Here is a 20,288-nt window from a genome sequence, read left to right on the forward strand (position 1 = left end):
CTGGGAAGTGAGTCACCACTCAGCAGCTAAAGGAGCTTGTTTTTCTTCCTCTGAATACATTTGCTAAGAATTTCTGCCTGATCCTTCAGCTGCTTGTTGGTTGAATCCCCTCTTAATGTTTAAGACACACACAGAGAGAGGAGAGAGAGAGAGAGAGAGAGAGAGAGAGAGAGAGAGAGAGAGAGAGAGAGCGCGAGCGAGCGAGCGAGCGAGCTATGGCACCAAGACGTTTTTCAATTGTTAGGAATGAGAGTTTTTTAAATACCGAAAATAACAAGAGGGCAGAGTGCCCTGAAATTCTGTTACATAACCAAATGTTGGAGGACCGAGGCTGGTTTTGAGGTTCCATTCTCAACAAGCCAGTCTCTGCTGATCCTCCCCAACCTTTGCTGGATTTACCTTAATGCCGCGGAAGTCTCAAGAGGGGCCTCTGGATGCTGCACACTACCGACAGCACAAGGAGAACTTTCTTGTCAAATAAGCACTGCCGGGAGTGATGAGGGAAAGGGCCGGGTTTTACCAGCGGGCGGTAGGATGACAGGGGCTGGGGGCGCTGGGGGTGGCCAGCATCCGTCGCGCCAGTAAGGGTCCGCCCCGCGCTCCCGCCCGCTCGGCGTCCACCCAGCACTAGGGCTTCGCTCCTCCGACGCCCAGCTTCCCCTCCTTGCCTGGCTTAGGAACCCTTCAGTTTTCCTGAACCGTTATTTAGCTTTTCAAATTCACAGAAAACACCTTTAATTATAACAGTCACCCACAACACACCCCTCCCGCCCGCCCCACCAAAAATGTCATACAAAAAACGGAAAATAATCCCATCTCCCTTTTCTTCCAGATCTTGCGTGTTTGGGTGTCTCTGTCTCCTAATCATTTTCTCCCCAACCTTTCCCCACATGTGGTCCCTTTCTCTATTTCTCTATTTCCCTTCGTTCTTTTTCTTTTCCTTCTCCCCCTCCCTCCCTTTCCCTTTTCCACTCCTTCCTCAGCTCCTACACCTCCCTCCTCGCCCCCCTCCCACCCCGCTCCCACCCCAACCCCGTCTTTCCTCCCTCTTTCGGGCTCCTCGCTCTGCCCTTTCCGCCCCTCCCCAGAGAAGAGTGTCCAGCTCCTCCCGGGGCTGCCCGCCCGCCGCTCCTTCCCTGCCCACCTACTATGAGGAGCGGCTCCTCCCACCTGCCCATAAAAGCCAAGTGCATGTTACCAGCACCAGATCAGAGCACTTTCCCGGTCCTCTCCTGTGGGAGCCCCCGAGCCTCTCTTCTGGATCTTACGTGCTCAAGGTAAGACAACACTTCTGCAGGCATCTGACCTACAGGGGTTGCTGCGGGAAATAAGTCTCCTATGGTCAGCAGACTTACTGTTTGGTTTGAGCTGAGTCTTATGGATGCCAGATCAGCTGCTCCTTTAACTAGCAACTGGTTTGAAAACAAACTTCTGTTTGAACTGTAAAATAAAAGTTCATTTTGGGCAGAAACAGCAGCATAAATATCGCAAAAAACTTTTTTCTCTTTTTAAATCACTTTTCCCCTGCTGCTGACTGTTGCTGAGGTTAAAATGTATCCGTTTGGGGCGTTTTACTGACGTTTTTCATTGTAAATACCTCACATTATCAGTGGGGGCAAGGAAAACTTTGTCCCATTGTCAAAAATGTGCTTTAAAAGAACACAATTAGTTTCCTAAAAATAGCATAGTCAAAAGGTCTGCTAACAATTTTGTGATGTTTTCCAAACCCCCAAGACAGCTTCCGTGAGTCCTTTAAAAAATATCTTTCCAGGTTTAAGCGCTTGGAAAAAATGATGTGAACGGGTGCCCTTTACACAGGACGGTGATCAGGTGGCTGGTAGATAGGAAAGAACAAATCCAAGTTTACAAGTTGGGGCAGAATATGCTCTCACAAAGCTCTCTTTTCAAGACATCCTAAAATGAGAATTGGGTTGGAAGTAAAGTGTATAAAAGGACTTCATGGATTTCTATACACACACCTAAACATCAAGTGTTTCAATATGTTTCACAGTAAGAGAAAAATACAGGCCAAATTATACAATACTTCTGTGTACACCAGACAGTTGTAAAGAAAGAACCGCTAGAAGGCTTTGGAGGTTTGAACTCTGCTTGCCACCTTCTTTTCCCTCATCTGGTAAATTAAAATCGACCTGATTGACACCTAGTTTTCACAGAGATATCCAGTGGATAAGCAACTCTCATTTTTGAAGACTGAAATCTTCTTATTTCTGAGGTTTGAGAGTGAGTGTCGTGCACCTGTGAAAGGAAAAACATATTCCACAGCTACTTTTGTAAAACCAGACACTTGGTCTATGAAGTTTGGCATCAAAATCTGTGGGCTGTGTGGGATGAAACTCTCTCATGTGGGAGAAAAACCCTCTTCCAATGTTTCCTCTGGGGAATTGCACAAGACCGCTTAAAGAAGGCAAACCAAAGCTGGCAGTCAGGAAACCAAACCACTATTTGAGCTCTTAAGATTCTTAAAGTAAGAGGGGAAAAGTATGACTTTTTTTTTTTTTTGGTTTGTTTATATTGTTTAACTTGAAAAAGGAAAACTCACCAAAGCTGTAAAAAAATGCTCCACTATTAAAGTAGAATCATTAGAAGTTTAACTGAGGGTCTTCCAAACTTATTCTCCTTATGGTTTGCATATCAAAAGAAATAATAAAGATATTTTAAAATTCTGTTTGGCATGGAGGGGATTCAATGCTATTATTCAAATGAAAGTTATATGTAAAGCTTTCTGTCATATGAAATTTTGCTTCATTGGAAAAAAATTATTGCAAAGAGTGTGGTTTTCTTTAAGAAAATGATATAAAATTACTATTGGCCAAGATAAAATGTGACCTGGGCATATTGAAATAGCTTTTATCTCAAGCCACAGTGCAGACAGCTTGCTTCATATCTGATGTAAGTGGGTAATCAACCGTGACAAGAGCACAGGTATGAGACAAGGCCAAACCAAGTGTGTGGTATGTCCAAGTTCATTCTTCTTTTATGGTAGTGTCGGAATCACGCCCATCATCACAAGGGTGAAAATACACTGCCTCATTCAGCAGATTCCCTTAAGGGAAGTTATCTTTTCTGCGAGGGAAAAAAAAAAAAAAAGTGCTCCCAGTGTAAAAAAACTCCCCGTTGTTCCTAAGTTTGGTGATGAAAAGTGTTCTCCCAGGGTTTGCTTCTGCTTTTCCTGGCAGTTGATCTATTCCACCAGCTACGAACCATTTAACAGTAACTGCCTCCCCCATGTGCCATCAAGTTCAACACCCTGAATAACTGAGTGAGATCATCTTAGATTGCTCATGATCTAACTCCCCTAGGGGCCTTTACCAGACACTTAAAGTAATTCTTTCTCCATGGGGTGCACATCAGGCAAGATGACACTTCCCTTAAGTTTTTAGAAAAATCATTGGCGGGGGTTTCAAGTAGTTACCCTAGTGTCTCCCCATTTGCACAGGAGTCTCCTCTTTATGCCATTGTATGGCTGCCCCCAGATTGGGTTCATGGCCAAAACTATCCAACATTATTCCATCAGGCTTTGAACAAATCCTTATTGTTTCTAAAAAAGAAAAGATGAGCAGCTACCTGGCTCGTTAGATACCGAGAGAGTGCTCTGCTGACTTTGAGGGCCTGCTGTACCTAGGGAAACACATGTTTCAGATTTTCTACTATTCTCAAAGGTACAAAACAATATTCTTTTCATGATCGGAAAGCATACTCCACTGTATTTCCACTTGTGAATCAAAAATCAAGGAGAAGAGAATGTGAATAAGTAGAGAACTGAGAGAAAGCTGGAAGGAATTGCTCCTAGGAAGTGCTCCAGGAGAATAGAAAGACCAGAATCTGTTACAAACGCGCCTTCTTTTTGCCCTTACTTACATGGAATATGAGGAGATGCGGAAGAGCAGAATCCATATCTGCTCTTGTATTTCTTTCTGAAATCAGTGAGAGTATTTCTACCAATAAGTTAAGATCCATCTCTACCGTGCCCTTCCTACAGAAGGGAACAGCTCAGTTATAAAAACAAGAATGATTGCAGATCTGCCCCATGTTAAAACCCACACGATTTTGCCAGTTATAATTTTAAACGCTATATTATGATTATAAAAACTCTCAGAACATATTTTCAAGTAATGGGTGATTCACATCAACAAAACCAATCCTAGTTCTCCCAAAAGGCTCGATGCTGGGTAATTATTAGCAAATTAGAAATTAGTAGTAGCAATTTACTCTTTCTTATTCATGGTCACCCACTTTGGGATGGCAATTTGTAGAGCAATTAGGATGCAGACATATTTCTCAACCTCCAGTCCACCAAGGAACCCTCTGAGGTGTTTCTTCATGCCTTAGCTTTCTCTTCCACCAGATACCCATAAACCCATAAATTCATATACGTAATTTAAAGAAGGTACATATCCTGAGACTAGAGTGCAGTCTTCTCTTTGGAGAGGTGCAGTGTTCTAAATATTGAGTGGAAAAAAAAAAATTAAAGGAGAGGAAAGGTGGAGGTTAAGGAGAGAATGACTGCCCTTCGAAATTTAGAGAGTCTTTCTCTTTTCAATTTTGTGTGAAAAGGACTCCTTCCTAACTTACCAAAGCATCCAGAATTTCTTTTTAAAAAGGACTAGCTCACAAATTGTTAGAAAATTGTGAAAATATAATGAAAACGTACTTCCAGTGGCCTGGCGGTCATTAACAGCAATTTACACCCTAGAGCAATAAATTAGAGTGCTGCTAAACTTCCCCTTTCTAGAGAGACAAGGGGTAAAGAGTGGGAGAGAGAATTAAGCATATTTCAGCACCAACGGAGAAAGGCACTAATCTGATATTCCACTACCGCTTTGGAACTATGTTTGCTGTTTGAGGAAGAAGGTTCTTTACAGTCTTTCCTCAAGCAAATAGACTTGCAGGGAGACACACAAAGTCAAAATATCTATAATCTGGGGTCCCTGTGTATGCAAATTCAAAGAGCCATTGAAATTGCACAGCATCAAACTGAAGTAACAAACAAAAATGTTCCCCAAACTGACCACAGAGTAATCAGTAAAATAATAATGAATTCTAATAATAATAATGAATTCTCAATGTAGCATGATAGCACGAGCAACTCCCAGCACTGATAGCTGAGTATATAAAATATTAAAACATATCTGATCTTCTGTTTATTTGGGGCTTACTTCTATTGTCCTTCCTGGAAAACAAAAGCTGCCCTTCTCTCCTTCAGCACAGGATTTGTAAATGCAGTCATAACCCCTCTGTGCTATCTTTTTTCTCTCTCAGTGGAAGAAATCTCTTTTTAATTCTTATAGATCAAGTTTCTGGAGTACCAGTCATACTTGTGGCTTTCATCATTACTAAAAATCTCATACTTTCTTAAACAGGATGTCAATTTTTATTCCAACAAATAAAAAGGCTTTATATTTTCTAAACTTTAATTCATATACCTTGAAGAAAGGTAATTTAAAATCACTACTTGCCTCCAATAGACTCTCTGAAATAAAGTTTCAAAGCAATTTTATTTACTAGTCCCTATTCTAACTTCTTAAGTATTGAAAAACTTATTTATAGAATCACAGAATATAAATGCTGGGAAGATCCTTGGAGCTAATTTTAACTAAAGTTAATTTTACAAATTAGAAAAGAGTCAAAGAGGTTGATACCTTACCCAAGGTCACCCAGATGTGTGTAGCAGAACCAGGGCTGGAGTTAATGTAGCCAGACTCTCTGATCAGCACTCTGTCTTGAATAACTATAATAATGTGTCTTCTCCACACAGTGCGTACATAAGATGTCTCAGACGATACTGAGAATTCTGTTGGAACCTAGCATACAGGTTCTCAGAAACCATAATTGGTAGAGGTATTGGGCTGCAGCTATACCTCTACCACAGAATGTCTAAACATTGATCCAAACCCCCGTGAAGAGTGAAATCACTGATTGTCATCATCACAGGGACTTTATATGGCTTTCTCCATTCCAGGACCTGGTACATAGTAGTTCCTTGGGTCAATTTGTGTTGAATGGGTGAGTGAATTAAAAAAAAAAAAAACCAACTAAGTGTTAAATATTCATTTTTCTTAACTGCTTTCATAAAAATCCTTATAAAGAGTGTATAAGGACTTATAGGTACTCAAATCTCAAACATATCAACTTTAAGATCCTCCCTTGCTTTAGGAAATATAGGAGAGTTCTGTAGCCTTATCAATGGCTAAGCTATTTCCCTGCCTACAGTACTGTCACTAGTCCTCCCATATTTATTTGAATACCAGAAATTATATTATTTTTTACAGCAGACTTAAACATCTAGTTCCAATATTCATGTCACATAACAAATGTATTATTTTGTGATGAATTTATAGCATAACCTCCCTCTTCTCCCACCCAATAGATACTTGCACCTTCCCAGGTCTTTAATGAGAAAAAGGGTAAAATATGCATAATGGACAGTCAGAGAAAACTTTGAGGGACATGGTTGAGGGATGTAGGCATGAGATGTGCTGAGACAAAAGAAAGGGGTCATCAAAGGGCCAAGAGTATAGAGACAGAACGGTGCAGGTTGTAGGGTTTATTCCTCTGAAACAGTAGAGGGAGAGACTCCAGAGAGTTTTGAGATGTTGGAGAAGAAATTTCTTAATAGATTGTCTGAACCAAGACTCTCAAATGTTTAGGAGATAAAATCCTATTTGGGTCAGGCTTCTTTCAGTACAACATCATACATCATTTGAGGACTAGCTTTATAAGCATTATAACCATTAAAACTCTTCTTAACCCTCAACTGGACTTCATTTGGGAAAAGAGCCTCATTTGACCTCATTTGGACTTGACTCTGACTCAGTATACTATGTCTATGTCATCAAAATGTTCTCTGCTAAGATCACAAAACAATTTTTGGTAGTATATAAAGTTACTCCAATATAGAAAATAATGAAGGTTGAAAAGAACATTTGTGCATTATTTCTGGAAACGACTTACCCTAAATAAGTGGACAAATGTGTGACCCCAAATACATCCTCTAAAGCATGCCTGACAATTGTTTGCATATATTTGAAATAGTAATTGCGTTTCTGAAATTGATTTATTGTATGTTAAAGCTTACATAGTCTATGACTAAGTATCATTGTGAAAACATTCTTTTAAGTAAGTCTTCCTTGAAGACTGCCTCTCTTAAGCTCTCTACTGATGTGTTTACATCACAGGATATTTAGGCATTGGCATCATGTGATGTGCTGAGATTAAAGACAATTAATCACTTTGTGTGCTACTTTTCCAACTCCAACTGAATAGGCCTGGGTGTGGGTGTCAGCTGTTGGCTTCTCCAGGAGATAAAATATATCCAGCCTGTTGGGGAGCTTCTCCAGTGCCCTGTTAGCTAGATAAAACAGCTGTTTTTCTGAAAGCCTGGACCAGTGGCCTCCATAATTAAAGCTCCATGTACTAGAGCAACTATGGCTGGTGTGTGTAGTTTTGCTACCCAGAAGCAGAGTGGCTAAGCCACCGCTACCTTTAGTTCAACAGGAAGTCAGCAAATCTTAAGCGCTAGTTGAAGAGCATTGTCCTAGGGCAGCTGGGAGACATTTTGACAGCTGTCATGCCTTTTAGTATGTTCCTCCAACTATCACCATGAGCTCTCTAAAGATAAACCTGAACTTAGTTCATAAATTCAAAGCGATGACTGTAGATTATTTTATGTCTTTAAAGAGCTTTACTTAGCGATTGTCTAGTCTTAAAGTTTAGGGCTCATGGTGTTCATCAGTGCTATAAATTCAAACGAGCGGCCTTGTGTTAAAAAGCAGATCCAAGATAAGGCCAAGAAGTACACGAGGGGAGACACTAGGTGGAGCTAAAAATTTCTGGCTTAGATGGCCAAGATTGTTGAGGTTGGAAGAAAAGGGATCTGCAGCAAAAATCTGCTATTGGATCCACAATTCCTAATTTAACAACACATCTAGTTCCCCTTCCAGCTCCCAGTTTATTCCAATCTCCTGTTCTAATGAGTTGAGAGGATGTCTTCAATCAGCAGAGGGAACTAGGGGGCTGAGTGTCTCAGAATAGAAAACTAATTCCTAAAGGGGGGCCTTCAGATTTGAATTTTTCTGATAAAAGGCAGAGCAAGGTGTGCTTTGCCAACAATGGCTAAAATGTACCATGGAAATGTATCACACTGTTGGTTTCCTTTTAAAAGCAAAACAAAACAAAACAAAAAATCCCAATTTAAGCCTTTAGGAATAAATCACCTGTATTTCAGCAATGCCAGAAATATCCAGGCTTGTAGAAGTTTATTAGAAAGAAAACCAAAGCAATCTTAGAAAATCTTATTTCCTAGGCCACCACCAGCCAAGACTAAATGCTCAATTCGGTAATAAACAAACCCTGGCAGCTAGGGGTCGACAAGAGGGAAAGACGGAGAGAGCCGAGGGTGAGGGCCAGGCTGAGAAGATCTCATGAGTTTCAAAGAGAAGTCCTGGGGTTTTGTCATGACTAGACCCTCCTGTCACCAGAGAAGGGGGAAAGGAGCTGGAAGAAAGAAAGCAGAAATGGGCCAACAGGTTTCTCCAACTAAGATGGCCCAGAACCTGCACTCCTGTGTCTGAGTCTCTCCAGGGAACGGCCACAGCCCTGCCTAGACCAAAGTGAATACCTTTCCGTTGAACAGTTCCATTGCACAGCTGTGTGGGGATGGCTTGTTAAGACTTGAGATACTTGCATAATTCAGAATCCTTTGGGGGATAGAGATCAATTAAGACCATTAAAAAAAAAAAAAAAATCCCTGGCACACCAGAGAAGGGCTGCTTGCTTTGTTAAGATTATGACATTCACAGGAAAACAGAGCAATCCTCTCTTCAAGGCTATTGCTGATGTCAATAGAGATGACCCTATGAAGTTGGAATGCATGTGGCCTGAGAAGCCCTATTCCAGAAAAATCTTCAATGTTTTAATCTCAAAAACACCTGACTCTTTGGGCAAGTCATTGGTCATCTCTGTGCCTTACTTTATTTATCTTACACAGAAGAACAATTCTCAAATAGCCACTCTGTTTACCATTTAGAGGCATTTGAGATCCTGTAAAAGTATTTTATAAAATGATGCTACTTAAGCATACGTTGTTACTATTGCTTAGTACAGTGAATGGATTATACCCACAACACCTGGTATTTATACAGAGCCAAATCGAAAGAGAATAAAATTCCAAATAAGCACATAACCTTCCAAGATATAGCAAGAACATTTTTGTGTTTTAGAATACAGAAGACAATTCCACATGTCTCAAAGGGTCAGACAAGGTCAAGGGTAAGTAGAAAAAGAAAAAGAAGCAAAAATTTTGGCTTAAGAGTCTCAAAAGGCTGATATGTTCACCTGTCCCTATTTTGATGCCAGTCAAAAAATAATTCCTCGCACAAACAAGATTGTAATTTAAAAATTCTATTTTAACTGGAGAAAGGTGAAATTTTTAATAATGACTGTTATGTTGTGTAAAATCCCCGAATGCCTCTTTTCAACATTTTCCAAAGTATATTTCAAAAATAGCAAGACCTGGGACATTAATATGAGTTTATGCAGAAAAATGTTGTGGTCAAATAAATTTTAGAAACACTCAATAAAACAATATGATTAATTTTATGCACTGCAAGACTTGACAAAAACCTAACATGCTAGGTATGTATTCTTCAAAAAAGTTAGTCAACAACATGCCCTAAACTTACTTGATGACAAATCTTCTCAGCCTCAGAGCATCTCTTAGGACTGGTATTCTACAAATGACTTGGGGACAGTTTAGGAATCGCCACCCTGCTTCATTATTTCAAGATCTACCGAGACACGGTGCTTTCAGTGTTACTAGTCAGTATGTAATACACACTGAGTGTCAGTAAAAATTGTGTTATGTTAAATCATAAAATAAGAAACGATCCCGATGCTTTCATGTGTGATTTCCAAACACAGATGAAAAAGGAACAAAAGAAGCAGATAAACATGTTTTGAGCCCACAGCTCAGTTCTTTATAATAATAGTAATAGCAGAAATGCCAAAATAACTTAAATATTTTACATATTCTAGATAGAGAGATGAATGAATGGATGGATAGATGGATAGAAGGAGGAGGGAAAGGAGAGAAAGAGGGAAGGAGGAAGGAAGGCCGGAAGGTGGGAAGATCAAACAGATTGAAATGATCTCTTCTTTCCCTCTTCTTTCCCACTGTCTGGATATTGTGTTATAAATAGAGAAATGACCAATAATAAGCAATAAGTCCAGTAAACAAGGAGTCTAGATAATTTTGTGAATTAGATCAACAATCTCTGAGCTAATAATTTTGTTTCACCTTAACCACCATTAATTAACTTAACTCATTAGCCAAACAACTTTCTTGAGCATTTACTTTTCACTATCAATAGGAAGCTAATTCCTACAATAGGAACACACTTACTGATATTTTTGTATATCTTGCTACATTGGGGATTATTTGATTTATATGTGATGCTCAGACCTCCCACCCCCATCAAATCCATATTTCTCTTAGAGCTCTACTCTGGGAATTCTCTTTTGCCTTCACAAAGATAATGCCTGGAGGCCAATATCCCAGAAACAGCAGAGTGGAGCACCCTCTCCTTTAAGAAAATAAATAGCAAACAGTCATCCAAGACAGAAACTCAAACTTATCATTACTAGTTATAATAGATATTATTTATTAAATGTCTAACAGGACTAGACATTGTGCTTGCCTCATTATCTCTGTTCCTTATATTAACCCTATGAGGACAGTTTTATTATTCTCAGTTTAAAAATGAGAAAAACCAAACCTCTACTTGGTCAAACATCTTGCCCAGGGTCACACAGCTAAGAAGGGGCAGAGCCAGTATTCCCATCGAGATCACACTCCAAAGTCCATAGTCTTCCTGCTTCTCCGTGCTGTCTCTCATGATGTCGTGTCAGAAAAGGGAGAAAAAACATCAACTCCCTATGACAATGCCTCTGACTCATAAAGAAAGTGAGAGAATTCCAGTGGCTTTGTTCCTAGACACTGCCGACTGGCTCTGTTTCTTGTTTAATACTGTGATTTTAATTTATTTTTCTTTCTTGTATTTTTTCCTAAAAGCATGCTGTCATTTCAGAGCCAAAAAAGTAAGAGCTGTGTAACTAGGGAAAAAAAAAAGATATCATTTCTCCCTAGGGTAATTTGTAAGAGCTAAGTTTTCTCCATAAATTCTCCCCAGTGATCACAAGTTGCTTGGCATAGATCTGGTAAAGAGAGTGACAACCTAGCATGTCATTCCTAAGGCAGTAGAAATCCCCATAATTATATGAGAAACAGACTGAAACAAAGGCACTACAGCACATTAAAGAAACCTGAATCTGGCTTGCCAGATCATTCTCTTTGGTGTTACTTTTACTACAATCTGTAGCCAGATGGTGATAGTCAAAACAATTTAAATGATTTCCTCAAGCCATCTGAGTCAGCTACACAAATGTCTATGTTATCTACACTTACTGCCTAACCTACCCTGAGGGTATATATGGAAATAAGTTTACGTTGCGCCCTTCCTTTGTTCTGTGCCAAAGACAAAAGAGAAAACAAGGTCTAGCTCTTTCCAAGTGATCACATTCTGCTATCTTTTCTTGCTTTTGTACTTGATCTTCCCTCTCTGCATGTAGCATTCCCTACTTAATTTACTGAATTAATCTGTACTCTTCCAAAATTCGGATCAGGTGTCCTCCTCTAAGAAGACATGCCTGCAACCAGCACATTATGCACCTCTTCCATGCTCCCCAGCACTCTGTGCACAGCCCGTCAAGGCCTTGGTCACTCTGTAATGGCATTAATTTGTTTTATGTACAGAGCTTTAAGCCCCTTGCAGAAGGATTTATGTCTTGTTTATCTCCACACCCTCAATGCTTTGCACATAATAGGAGCATAATAAATATGCAAAGAAGGAAAGGGAAAAAGAGGTGGGGAAATAAAATTCAGTGTCCATGAATGAGAAGGCTCTAAATATGCTTTTCTCTATCCCCATAGATTATTCCAAGACACAGTTTGACCTAAGTCCATTCATGCCCATGGACACATACCTACAGTGTTACTAGGCTCAACTCTGGAGCTAACCATGGTATACAAGATAAATTCCCATCAGCATGTTAATATTAAATACTGGCCTTCTACACACCAAATAAGGTATATAGGGAAAAATATTTGCTGGGTGGTGCCACTGTCCCAGGACCATCAGTATGCTGCTCAAAAAGTTTCAGTGAAATTATGAAATACAGAACAAACACCTTAGCTTGATAGTCAAGTCCCTTAACCGAGTCTCCCACCCCAGTCCATCTTTCTATCTTCATCCCTCTCTAATCAGTAACAGGAATTTGACCTAAGCCAGAAAAGCTTTCTTCCTCTAAACATTCTTATTTCTTTTCTCCATGGAATGTCCTCCATTGTCCTTTTCATCTGTCAAAATAACCATAAACTCAAGGTCCTATTAAAGTCTTTCTAAATATTGCTCTGTATAGATCTTTCCCTATTCTCAATTGACAAGCAGTTACTATCAATGCCAGTTGTGTGTTGCTTATACACTATATTGGAGAAATCAGGGCTGTCTACTAGAACTTTCTGCAATGACGGAAATGTTCCAAACCTGAGCTGTCTGATAAGATAGCCACCAGCCACGTATACCTCTTGAGTACTTGAAATGTGGCTAATGTAGCTGAGGTACTGGATTTTTTAAGTTTTATTTTATTGTAATCTCTTTATTTTTTAATTAAATAACTATGTATAGCTAGTGGCTCCTGTATTGGACAATACATATTTAACTTTTCATGTGTTGTGCCTTATATCCTTTGATGAGAATATAAACTACTGGAAAAGTTAATTACAATGTCTTTTTTATATCCCCAGTAAATGCCATGACCACAGTAGTGTTCATTAAATTATTCATTCAGTGCACTGCTTGACTACTGGGTCTGTCTCTGATTGTTATATTATCTTAAAAGAGTCTCCCCTACATAAATAATTTTAATTAAATAGTGCAGATGGTATTTGCTTTTTATTTAATGGCTTAAACTCACTCAGAATGGCACTATATCACTATGTGGATCCTTTATCATTATACAAACAAAATGAGGTGAAGAATGATCTGAGCCTCTGAAAAAGAAAGTTACATTATTTATTACCATTTAAAACATGTTTTAAATACCTGCTGAGATACAGCATTGCTTCAATTTTCAATATCACCATTACTACAGAGAAAGGCTTTTTCCAGGTCTCTAAAACAAGTTCAGCAAATAGATTCTTTCTTTTCTCTCTCCCTGAAATCCCATCACTTTCTAAAGGAAGTTAGTTCTTTATCATAAATTTTCTCAGAGCATTTTTGTCTGTATTTCTGATGAACAACCTGAGGCGCTTTGAAGAAGGCTAAATCCTCTACCAGCAGGTCAGGGGAGGTAGCATGTCTTTGGAATTCGACAATGATATGCCCCTGGCACTTGCCGACTTACCGAAGGCCCTTCAGGAATCATCATGCCAACAGGCCAACCATGCAATAAAATCCTATGCCTGACAAAGCCAAGAGGAAAGTGATCAAACTGTCTGGCTGCAGATTAGATTTGACTTATGAATAAGCCTTCAGAAAATAAACCAGATTAAGTCTCTAACAGCAACAGTTTACAGGAGATGTTTAATGATTTCAGAGGTTGGCCACACCACATGCCTTCCTTCTGACTCAGTGAAGAGTGGGACAAGAGCAGAGGAGACTCTCAAAAAGTCAGGGCAATCAGCTGTATCTTTTCCATTCACAGCAAAGTTTATTTGGAGTGACTGGAAAAACCTTCAATGAAAAAAATTTTTTTTTAATAATAAAAGAATTTACCCTGTTATCATGAGCCAGACAGCATCAAGAAATAATTATGGGTGTGTATTTTCCCCTGCCTTGTAAAATATTTACAAATTGCAGCACAAGCAAGCTTTAGAGTAAATGGTAAAGAAACAATAATATTTCACTTGTAAAGTTTTTATATTTAACCATAAAAGAATCACCATGTGTTTAAATCACATTTGAATACATATGAATAAAATTCTCATCTGCAGACGTGAGCCAGTGACTAAAAAAATAATCCATAACTTCTTTTGTTTTTATGCATCTTGTTTTTACGAAATAAAATTTACTATCGCCACATCAGCAAAAGAGTATCAGTATCTTAATTTGGAAACTCTTAAACATAAGGACAGTGATGATGATGATGATGATGATAATTTTCCTTTGTAAAGAAATTTACATTTTATGGCATGTATTTTATATACATTCCTCCATTTGAATTAAATAAGGAAGGATTTTATGTACATTGTGCACATGAGGCAGTGGAGGCTTAGAAAGATTAAGTAAATTTCATAATAGCATTTAGATAATGAGTATTGGAGATGGAATATGAGCCTGGATCATCCCATTCCTGAAGTCTTTCTCTTTCTGCTAATCCAGGCTGAGTTTTCACAGTGTCACATCCAAGAGTGGTCCAGAGCATCCCAGCAGCAAAACTAAGAAACTACAGCAAAGGAAAACAGAATGTCCTGTAAGGGTTACTTAATAAATCAGATTCAGTGATTGAGAATGTGTTTTTTAAGAAGATAGAACCCAAATTTCCAACAATAATACCAGTTAATGTGTATTGAAGGTTTATGCTGAGCCAAGTAGAATTCTGAAAGCTTTTTTTAAATATTATTGCATTTTATCCTGTTTGCTTCCTATGAGACAGGGAACTACGTAAGAGGTTAAAAATCTTCCTCAAAGTCAAATAGCTGTAAGTAGTGGAACCAGAATATGAAACCAACAGGTGAGATTCCTGAGCTTTCCTCTTTAACGGCTGCACCATTGACATTTCATTCACAACATTTTATTAATGATCTGTGGACAAAAAGACTTGCAGTAGTGGAAAGACCGGCAACATAAGAAATGCCATTGGTAATCAGCAGGTATATCTTCTGTACAGTTTATGATTTCAAAGAACACGCAAACCATTTTAAGCCAGCTGTAATTTTTAAAAGATATTTTAAAATCTCCCTTTTAATTAATGCTAAAATGCATGTCATTTATGGAGATAAAAACAAAACATTTTAAATTGTCTATGAGAAGCCACTGTAGTGTCATGAATAAAAACACTGAGTTTAGCATAATATATCATGGGGTGAAGTCCCACTTCTGCCACCTACCAATGTAGTCACTTTGCATTGTTAAGACAGTGAGTCTCACTGAGTCTTTATTTCCTCTGCTCTAAAATAAGTCTACTACTCAGGATTGTCATGAATGTTAAATAAGATAATATATGAGAAAATATCTGGTACTCAGAAGGGGTTTAGTAAAAGTTATTTGATAATAATGACTACTGATTATTGAATGCTTACTTAAATACCAGCATAGTAGGCATTTCGGCGGGTAGAAACTTCAAGAATAGCTTCCTACGTATTGCAAAAAAAGGTCACTAAGTATCTCTGCCTTGTTGTTTACTTAATGAACTCTAGACTCCCAGTCCATGGTCTGCTATGAGCTTGTCATGATGGCAGTTTGGGCTATTCGGGCATTAATTTATGGACCGATTTAGAGTTCTGGTCTTTTAGGGTTAGCAGTGTTTTGAGAGGGAAGGAAGATTTTTCTTCTCGATTTTGTTGTTGTGATTTGTTTGTTCGATGCACTAAATGGCACTAGTTCGATCACCCCACCAGTTCCCGAAAGGCAGAAATTTCCACCTCCCTCTCTTCACCATGGCAATGCACATCGTATATAGGCAGCTATGGCATCATCAGGAAAAAGATGGCTGTCTCGGGTGTCTCAACTAAGGTCTTAATTCATCCCATGGGCTTCTGGAGTTTTATGCCTCCATGCTCTACTGTACTCTCACTGAGGCTTCCAGAATCCCAATGCATCCTGGCTCCTACATTTTGATGCAGTAAGATATCTGAAGCCATGTTTGTCCTCCCTACAATGTTCAATGTCAGCCCACCAGAAACATACCTTACATGAATTTCATTTTTCTGTTAAAAAGGTCCTCACCATTTTATCCCTATACTTTAATTATCAAGAAATGTTTCAATACAGGCTCCCTCAGGAAAAAAAAAAAAAATGGCTCTAAGAAGCCCAATGTCAAAATAAGGAAAATTGCAAGCTATAGTAGAAGGCATTTTAGTTCATACAGACAAAAGAAGAAGGACCATAAGAGTTTTAAAGGGATTTTGTCCTTCAAGTTCAGTTGCCCTAGTTTTGTTTGTTTAGGACTCCAATCTCAACCTCATTTATTCACTCATTCAACAAATAGCTATTGGATATCTACCACATTCCAGGCCCTGTGCTAGACACCATCAAGGACTGTTTTACCTGCACCCATGGTTTGCAGCTGAAAAGCACTGAAACCAGTAAAATGCTACTTGGAGTATAAATGCACAGGGAATGTGAGAACCCTTTTCTTCTTTCTCTTCAAAGGGAAGGCCATTTTTTGTGCATTTTTCACGCTAATCAAAGTGTTGTGAACCTTCGCTGGGGGCCTGTGTCCTCTCCCAACACATCTATCTGCACCAGCAAAAGGTTCTCACTCATGATTGTCAAGGACGATAAATTCAAGCTCATTACACTCCCTAGGTGCCAAAAAAGTAACAAGTCAGCACTTCATCAGACATATTTCCAGACATTTAACATATATCTTTTTAAAATGTACAAAACAGTAAACTATGTTTTACCTGGTATTCTTTCAACTGAAATTGTTATGAAATTTTAATTTTGTTGTCAACAAGGTATAATGAGTACTTTGTTGTCTTCAATGGTCCCAAGGACAACCCTGAGACTCTAAGAGATCCTGAGGCCCTGGAATAGTCAGGAACTTTGCTTTCAATAACTGCTTATGGGATGAACGCTATTTGATTCACTGGTGAAAAATTCAATTACTCCCAGTTGAGTTTTAGAATTAAATATATTTAACGTAACTTTTCATTTATCTAGAATTCCAATTTCTGAAAACTTCAACCCTAAGAACACAACTGAGGATAAAAAGTAGATCAAAAGTACTCAGAGAATAAAAGACAGTAGTTATTTAGGTTCATATTCATAAGAAATCATATGAAGTTCTTGCTTCAAGCCTATTTACTTCTACTTAACAAATAATTCTAATAAACGTGGTTCTCTGAGTCCTAAGAACATAGCAGACTCGGGTACTTAATTAGAAAAGGGAAAAGGGCTGCAACAAGTAAACGCACTGATAGAAGGAAGAAATAGAAGTATGGAAGCCTAGCAATAAAGGAAGAGAAAAAGAAACTATAAAAAGATAAGAATTTTAAAAGCATAAAGACATTCATTGAGGAGATAAATAGTCATAAAGCCTTAGGAAATTCCTGAGGAAGTCACTGAATTACAGCTGAATATAAATATTAACATATTTAGTAATATCTTTTGAGAATTAAGGACATTATATAATTTAAATATATCGTATCTAAACAAGCATATTTTGATTCTTACGCATGTAAAATATCAGTTATCAGGAAATTTTTAATTATCCAAAATGTCTTATTTCCTAAAAATTAGAGAAAGTTGAGGTTATTCTAATATATGTGTGTGTATGTATACACACACGCAAATATATACGGTTCATCTTTGAACAATGCAGAGTTTAGGGGCACCGACCTTCTGTGCAGCATAAAACTTTTGACTCCCTCAAAACTTAAGTTGTCTCTCAGTATCCGTGGGAGATTGAAGCCAGGACCCCCACAGACACCCAAATCCAAAGATGCTCAAGTCTGCGATATAAAATGGTGCAGAACAATGCGTACGGTTAGCCTTCCTCATCACGAACTCCCAACTTCTGACTGAAACAATACAGATATTTATTGAAAAAAATCCTCGTGTAAGTGGACCCACACAGTTCAAACCCATGTTGTTCAAGAGTCAATTGTATATGTAAATTATATGATATAGAATTCCTGTTAAGCTAGAAAACCTCATCTCCTTAACATGTAGTATAATGGATTTTTAACATTTTGGTTGTCAGCTTCCAATAAAAGCGTGATCAAAATGGTACTTGGGTTCACACTTTCTTTTCGTCTAACACAGCTGAGACCAGAGAAATTACCTCACTGCTCAGTGACTCAATTTATCTATTTGTATAATGAGAAAAGCTAAAGTGTACCTTACAAAGGTATGGTGGATTTTGTTCCTGCTTCAAAATTTGGAAATAATATAAATTCCAATAAGAGCCTGGTTTGGGGTTATTATTTTTTAAGCAAACATCCCTCAAGGAAAAGATGCAAAGGAAGTCAGTCTTTCTTTCCTTGGTTTTCTTTCCTTGCAATATTTTCTTTCCAAAGAACACCACAAAGAAACAAAGAGCCAAACACACTGACTCACGTCTCTTTCTAATAGTGTTGTGGTCAATTTGCTCCCGCATAAAAAAGTAGTAGTGAAGCTTTGAACTCTGGGTTTTGGAAGGCCAAGAGTGGAAAAACGTTTTTGCAAAAAGAATGGCACATTCCAGATCTGTCCAAATCTGTCCGGTGTTATGCATTTGTGAGGAAAGTTCGCTTGAGCAGGCAGTCCCCACTGCAACCCTTTTCTGTTGTCAGAACCTTCTGATAAAAGAAAGGGCTGAAATTTGCCTCTCAATGAAATCTTGATTTTTTTTTTTCAGATCTTACTTATTCAAGCTTTAAAATGGTTTCTCAGTTTAAACTTGCTTTTAGGACAAACAGGAAAATGGTCTAGCTTTATGCCTTGAAAAGCTGTCTCCATCTTTCTTCGGGAAGAAAATGCCTAATGTGGTTTCGAAAGCTGAAGGTGCATTGAGGGTCTTCATTATAGATTTCCAATACTGAAATTCGTTATTACATCCTAAAGTTCAGCAGATGTCATGCCTTTTGTTGTCTTAGATGTTGCTTTCTTAAAGTCTGTCACAATCTAATATGGTCATACAACTGTATAGTGTACAAAGGGCTTTCACACATTAATGCATTTTTGATAACTAGTATGCCCTTCTTAATGTTTTATAGTTGTTGTTTTGTTTTAAATCTTAAAGACACTCAAAATCTGAAACAAAACAAAACATAGTTTTGGTACATTTCTAAATGGCTAGTATCATTCTTTGGCTGAAAAGATTGAATCCCTGTCTTATCCTACATGTCGCCTAATCGAAGAATTTATCTCAGTGCTAAAATCTCATTACCTAAAGTGCTCTAAGGACATCTCAATATCTTCACTCTTTTTTCCCTGACAGGAAATTTCTATGAAAACATTCTCAACCTACTGTTACCAAACACACATTTACCTGCAGGACATTCTGTCCTTTGCTGTCCTTCCTGTTAAAATTGTTGATGTAAGCACCATCCAAACCTGTAGAGAATTTTTATAAGAGTTTATTTGAACCAAAAAAGACAATTGCCAGGAAGAAAGATTGTGAATGCTTCTAGAGAGTAACAGTTTTGCAGTTTCTTTTATGTATTTGAAATTAAAGAGGGAACATAAGGAAGATTACAAGTAGGTGAAAGAAAGCAAGGTTGAGATTAGATTATAGAATAGTTAAGATTGTGTGCTGTCTTGAGGGTGGTCATGTATTGGAAGAAGGGCCCTGAAAGGGGGGTATTTCAAAGGTCTGTTGACCTAGATGCATAGAAACAATGGACAGGGCTTGCTTAAGACAAAGATAAGCCTTTTACTAAATAAGTTATATGCCTGTGTAGGGACTACCAACATGACTTGCCCAGTTAGGAATTTATGATCAGATCATCTTGTGAGCTTACTTTCCATAGAACTCCTTTTTTCATCTACACGTTGGAAGAGATGTTTCTCTGCCTAAGTCTCCTCCCTTACATATTCTCTGGGACCTTCTCATCCCACTCCTCTTGCCTTCTGGAGATTTCACTGAATCATTTGCACCATCTTCCCATAGCAACCATAGCCTTCTTCAGTGCCTCACCCATATTTAAAATCTTTCAGAGATATTTCGTAGTCTTCGAATTAAAGTCCAAACTCCATCATAGTATTTACAAGATCTGTTTTGGGCCTGCCCATCTCTTTCCAACTCCATTTCTTGCCTTGCTACCTGGTGTCTTCAACCTCACTCTATTACAGTCACAGTTTTCTCTGAAAGCTCCATATTTTTTATCAGTTAGGGCTCTCACTCACACTGCTCTGTCTTTCTGCCTGGAACACTGCCTTCTCATCACCTCCCAACTCCCTAAGTATTCCAGAACCTTCCTTGACTGTCCTCCTCCCACCCCTACCCTTAGACTGGATTAAGATGCCCTGTTATGTGGTCTCACATTGCCTCACTTCCCTCTGTGG

At 38.5% G+C, this 20,288-nt stretch overlaps 1 protein-coding gene and 1 long non-coding RNA gene across 5 annotated transcripts in view; one reads left to right on the forward strand and one right to left on the reverse strand.

Annotated features, from left to right (window-relative positions):
• The window catches only part of LOC120598156 (uncharacterized), a 44,894-nt gene extending 44,124 nt beyond the window's left edge, over positions 1 to 770 (reverse strand). For all 3 annotated transcript variants that reach the window (XR_005651524.1, XR_005651525.1, XR_005651523.1), the window contains exon 1: positions 400 to 770. This is a non-coding gene — a long non-coding RNA (uncharacterized LOC120598156). The remainder of the gene's footprint in view (positions 1 to 399) is intronic.
• Positions 771 to 1,110: 340 nt separating this feature from the next.
• The window catches only part of COL8A1 (collagen type VIII alpha 1 chain), a 135,162-nt gene continuing 115,984 nt past the window's right edge, over positions 1,111 to 20,288 (forward strand). Inside the window, exon 1 of one of the 2 annotated variants that reach the window (XM_039856946.1) lies at positions 1,111 to 1,277. The gene's annotated coding sequence lies outside the window, so the exon portion shown is untranslated. The remainder of the gene's footprint in view (positions 1,278 to 20,288) is intronic. The other variant, XM_039856945.1, reaches the window with a different exon arrangement.

This window comes from Pteropus medius, unplaced genomic scaffold (genome assembly GCF_902729225.1).
Source record: "Pteropus medius unplaced genomic scaffold, Ma_sr-lr_union100, whole genome shotgun sequence".
Taxonomy (NCBI): domain Eukaryota; kingdom Metazoa; phylum Chordata; class Mammalia; order Chiroptera; family Pteropodidae; genus Pteropus; species Pteropus medius.